This window comes from Eptesicus fuscus, chromosome 19, assembly GCF_027574615.1.
Source record: "Eptesicus fuscus isolate TK198812 chromosome 19, DD_ASM_mEF_20220401, whole genome shotgun sequence".
Taxonomy (NCBI): Eukaryota; Metazoa; Chordata; class Mammalia; order Chiroptera; family Vespertilionidae; genus Eptesicus; species Eptesicus fuscus.
In genome coordinates, this window is record NC_072491.1 from 40,847,377 (window position 1) to 40,853,376 (window position 6,000).

Here is a 6,000-nt window from a genome sequence, read left to right on the forward strand (position 1 = left end):
TTAATCCTCCAACAACTCAATGAAACAATTCGTTACTGACCCAACAAAGAACACAGCATTGGAATAAAATGAACTTGGATTCTAATCTTGACTCTGCCCTTTAATAGCTGCATAACTATAGGATCATGAAGAAAATAATAGTGCCTGTGGCCTGTGATTCTCATTGTATTAGTGAGGATTAATCCCTCCCTTCTCCCCCCCCCTCCCGCCCCCCCTCCCCCCTGCCTCCTGCACCCTCGCCGGCCAGGATTAATTTTAAAATGCATGTGAAGTGTTCAAAGCCACACTGGACATGTAATAAACACTCAGCAAGTGAAAGCTATTGTTTTGTTTTTAAATAATGATAAACAGGTTTTTCCAAACACAGCCTGCTGATGGAAATGTCAATCCGTAAAGACTTTTAAGAAGGCAAGATTCCACCAACATTTTTTAATGTACATATATACCTGACCCATCAATTCTGCTTCAAGAAATTAACTTTGTAGAACTATTCCCAAGTGTAAGAATGTTCATTGCTTGTAATAAGGAAAAGTTGGAACCAACCTTAATGCAAGATAGTTATATAGATTATAATACATCTATACCACATGATCACACATCTATCTATATGATACATCTACGAAATATTCAATGCAGACCTATATAAATGATATGATAGGCATGTGCCATATTCTCTTAAGTGAAAAAGGTAATTTCTCAAAGGAATCCATACATGATTCCATTGATGATCAAAAAACAAATGGAAAAAAAGTATGGCTAAACACCAAGTTAACTCTAAGAAGTGTTAGAAAGTAGAAAGAGCTTTCACCTCAAACTCTATATACTTCTGTGCTGTTCAAATTTGATGCAATTTCAAAAATGTAGGAACTTAAAATAGGAAATGTCAGAAGTATTTTTGAAGGAAAGCCATTGTAACTGGAGATTTAACTCACCCTTAGCAATGTGGTAGAAAGTCAGTAAGATGAAGAGCAGGGTCCGGAGGGAAAAAGTCAGAAAGCTGACCGGACACAGTGCCCAGGAACGGGTGCAAAATTGCGTTTGTCTAGAGAGAGGCTCCAGTTTTCGTGTCTCATCCCAAAAAGGTTGTAGGGGAAAGGACCGGTACAGAACAGACGCCGTGCGTCACACAAACCTTTTCCAGTATTTTCAGCCCCTCATGAAAAGTCATCAGCTCAAATGACAGGTAAATCAGAAATGGTACCAAGCGAAATCCGCCATGAAAAGGGGGCCAGAGCTATCTCATGAACACAATCCGCGGCCCAAACCCGCTCCATCCACGTGGCCCCGTGCACGTGCGGGGGTGGACAGTAAACACCCCCCCAACCCCTCACTGCACCGCGTGCGTCTGCTGGCAGGATGGCTGAGGGTGCTGGTCTGTTCCAGAAAGGTGGTGGTGGGGAGGGGGGGGGGGGGTTGGGGTTGGGGCGCAAAGGTACAGATCGGGTGGTGGTCCTCCCTGGTTTCACTCCCACCTCGGCCCCGGCCTCCCCGCCGCCAGGTCCCCAGGAAAAGAACACTTGCAGTGACCCGCGTGCCTCGCCAGGCTGATTCTCCCTTCCCGGGAGGAGGCCGGGCGAGGTCCCTGAGCCCTCAGGCCGCCCACACTCACTGTCCCAGCAGCTCCATGGTGGAGTGAAGGGGCTTCCTCGCCTGCTGGGCCCAGGGTGGTGGCACCCAGATCTGAGTCTCGGGCATTGGGGTCAGCAGGCAGCTCAGGAGCCAGCAGCGGGACACTGCGGGACTGGGCGGGCCGGGCCGCCGCAAGCTGCAAGCGAGCTGGATCGCTGGTCTCGGGGCGAACTTGCTGGGCTGCCGGCAGCCCGACGACGCTCAGGAGAGGGGAGCGCCCAGCCGTGCCCCGGTTGCCAGGCGCCTGGAGCTTCCGGCTGCCCTCCCTGCGGTCGCCCGCCGCCATCCCCACCGCCTCTCCGGAAACCGGGAACCGAGCCAGGAGGGTGCTAGGGCAGCTAGGAGGAACCCTACCCCCAGCCCCGGGGTCACAGATGAAGGGGTCGGAGTGGGGGGACGGCGGCGAAACAAGGCTGATGAACGAATGAGTCCTGAAACAAGGTCACGGGGGCAGGAAGAGTGCACCCAGCTACCGGGTGGGTGGTGGGCGGCTGGACAAGGCTGGCGATGTACAGTCCTAAGTTGCATTTTTAAGATTCAAACTACCAGGGTCCCAGAGTACTGATGAGTCTGGGCCTTTCACACACCCCAGTAATACCTGACTAGTCCCGTCTTAGGTAAGTGACAGAATCACCCCGAACTCCCTCCCCCCTCCGCCGGAATTCCGTGTTCTATGCTTCCTTTGTCTGGGTTCTTTGGTGAAGCCTTAGATGTGTGTCCTCTCCCCAGCAAGGAAGCCAGCCTAGCACCCTGACCTGCACAGGGTCTTAGCTATACTTTTGACCCCCACAATAGGGCTGCACATTTAGCCCTGGTAATGTGGTCTCAGGCCCCACAAAATTCCTGACACTGCTCTCAAACCCACTTTTCCCTTTTCCTTAAGCTTGACAGGAACCTCTCCTAGTTCCTCTGGTTAAGAAAACCAACTCAAGACCTGGAACCGAATACTAGCCCCAGCACTCAATGTAGTGTGATGGGGGTGGAGCGGGGGGGAGGGTAGTTAACTCATCCAGAAAATAGGGATAGTGGTATATTTACCTAGAGCAGTGGTCGGCAAACTCATTAGTCAACAGAGCCAAATATCAACAGCACAACGATTGAAATTTCTTTTGAGAGCCAAACTTTTTAAACTTAAACTTCTTCTAACGCCACTTCTTCAAAATAGACTCGCCCAGGCCGTGGTATTTTGTCGAAGAGCCACACTCAAGAGGCCAAAGAGCCGCATGTGGCTCGCGAGCCGCAGTTTGCCGACCTAGAGGAATAGGCTGCACGTGGAGAACTTCCACAGAAAAGTCTGGGGCCAAAACCAATGAGGAACTCAGTTCTAGGGCTGCACTCTAAAGTGGAGAACCACGGACCTATGTTATGGACACTACACTCAACTCATGACCAAATGTTTAACTGGCTGCTTTTGAGTCTTGCCATCACATCCTCTTGGCTATCACCCCCCCTCCCCCCAGCTCTGTGCCAACTCCAGGCCTGGCTCCTGTTTCATAACCAGGTACCCAAATCCTACCAACCTTTGTGAAACTTTCCAATCCTCACAGTGGAACCATCTCTATGTTCTCCTAACATGTTGTTCTATTTGCTCATACCATTATCCCTAGACCACTGCCCTAGACAATAAAACTCATACATCCACAATCCAGCACCCACTCTTTTTCACCATTCCCCATCCAAACACCCGAGGACTGCATGTGCCAACTGGAGATACATCATTTTAAATGGCTATTGCCCTTTAAGAGGGCTGAGTAACTCAAAGCAGCAACTGGCATGGGATGCACCAGGCATTGTTGTAAGTACTAGAACAGAGAAGGTGATGACTTGTCAAAGACAAGTTAACGGAGAAAGTTTTGTCAGTAAGAGATGCTATGAAGAAAAAAATTATATGAAGAGGTGTGTCAGAGAAGACCTTTTACCCAAATGAAAAAAGCCAAGTACACAGATCTGAGGGCAGTGTTCCAGAAACAAGATTACAAGCGCCTAGACCCTACATTAGAAGCTTCTCATTTATGAGGAACAAGAAAAAATATATCTGGGAGCCATGTGTTAAAGATTCAAGATAGCCCTTCCAAAGATTTCCGTCCTAATTCCCAGGACCTGAGGACATGCTACCGTATGCAGGGACTTTGCAGATGTACCAGAATTAAGGTATTTAAGACGGGAAGACTACCCCGGATTACCTGGGTGGCCCAATGTAATAACCAGGGTCCTTGTAGGAGGGAGGCAGGAGGAGCAGAGCCAGAGATGATGGGAAGATGGAAACGGAGATGGCACTCTGAAGATGGAGGAAGGGGTGATGAGCCAAGAAATGCAAGCAGCTTCCTGAGTCTCCCCGAGCCTCCAGAAGGCAGGCCTGCTGACAATTTGATTTAGTCTAGTGAACCAGATTTTGGACTTCTGACTTCCAAAACTGTTAAGACAATAAACCTATGGTTTAAGTAACTTAAGTTTGTGATTTGTTACCTCAGCAATAGTAAACATACATAGTGCCTACATGGAGACATGCAGGTTCAGTTCTATACCGCCGCGATGGAGCCAGTCATAACCTTTGCTGAAGGGCCTTGCCACATCTGTGAACGCAATTAAAATGAGGTACGCTGTGTATGTTACATGTACAATAAAAAGGCTAGCCTTACAGAGGGATGCCTCCCAAGAAAATGGAGAACAGTATTTTGTCCAGTTTGATACCAAATCTGTAAAGGAAAACGGGCAGGGCGCAGGGCGGGCAGAAAGTTGTCAATCATCCCCTTTGGGTTCCTCAAAGAACCCAAGAAACTGTCACTTTCTAGTGGTCCCTGTAGCACATACATCTCCGTATGTTTCGTCTATCTTGCCCATTTCATTCACACGGGAACAGAGGCTTATTTTAATTTGTATGCCCCTAGTAAGCACTCAAATTTTACAATAAATGTTTACTTAGCACTTTGAGCCAGGCACTGCTGAGCATTTTACTTGACCCAACACATTTAACCTTTTGCACTCGGATGTCGAGTGTGACTCAACACGGTTAGCATTAGAATAAAGGAATCGAGAAAAAGCAAGCGAGTGCAAAGGGTTAATCCTGAAAATCCTATGAAACCAGGTAGGATTTCCCCATTTTGCTGATAAGGAAAGGTTAAGTAATTAAGCTAGTAAGCGGTTTGGCTGCAAAGCCAGCACTCTTGATCCAGCCTACCAGAAGAACCTTCTAAGCAACGCGAGGTAAAACTTCGGCTAAAGGCCAGTGAGTGCAACAGATGACACTTTCTGAAGACAGGGGCAGCCAGAGACCTGACAAAGCCGGCACTTCAAAGGGTACAAATGGAAGTGCACAGGAGTTTGGAGAAGCAGCACTTAAGGAGTGGCCCAGACTTTCTTCCTTCTAGGAGAGGTGGGCTAAGTAACATAAGGTATTAGCCTACAATTAAATAGGTTTTAATAGTTCACAAAACACTTCCCTTAATTCCGAAGCAATCCTAATCCAGATGTCCCCAACTCCTCCCCACTCCCAAACATGTCCCTATTCTTTGGCCACACTTGGGAAATGATTTACAGGATTAAAAACGGGAATGTATCTACAAAGGACAGATACAGCCCAGTCCACTTCGTTATCCTAGATATTCTTGGAGAATTTCCTAGCCCTCACCAGCTTCAAAAGCTGTGCTACTTTGGGTGGTGATGCGTCCGTTTAGGGATCCTAACAAACCTATGGCTGCCCACTGCAGGCAAGATTGTCGAGCATTTGGGGACAGGGGCATAAGGTAGTGCCCCTTTGCCCTTGGTTTTGCTTTCTATGATTTCAGTCCAAAACTGTAAAAACCCCAGAATTAAACGTTTTAAATTGCACAGCATCCTGAGTAGTGATGAAATTCCTTGCCCAGGCCTGGTGGTGACAATCCCTTTGTCTAGCATCTCCATGCTGTGTACACTCCTTGCCTGTTAGTCATTTAATAGCTTTCTCAGGGGTCAGATTGACTGCCCCAGTGTTGCAGTGCTTGTGTTCAAGGAACCATTATTTTACTTTAAAGCCACATTCACATAATTTACTACAATATGGTTATAATTACTCTATTTTATTATTGTTAACCTCTCATTGTGCCTAATTTATAAATTAAACTTTATCAAAGGTATGTATGTATAAGAAAAAATAGTATATATGGGGCTTGGTACTATCCAGTTTTAGGCATCCACTGGGAGTCCTATCCCCTGTGGGTAAGGGAACTACCATATCTAACCAATTTTACCATTAAAAAAAAAAAAAAAGGCACCCTAGTCGGCTCAGCTCAGTGATTGGAGCATCAGCCTGTGGACTTAAGGGTCTCAGGTTCGATCCCCAGCCCCAAGGGGCACATGCAAGAGGCGACCAGTCGATGTCTCTCTCCTTCCATT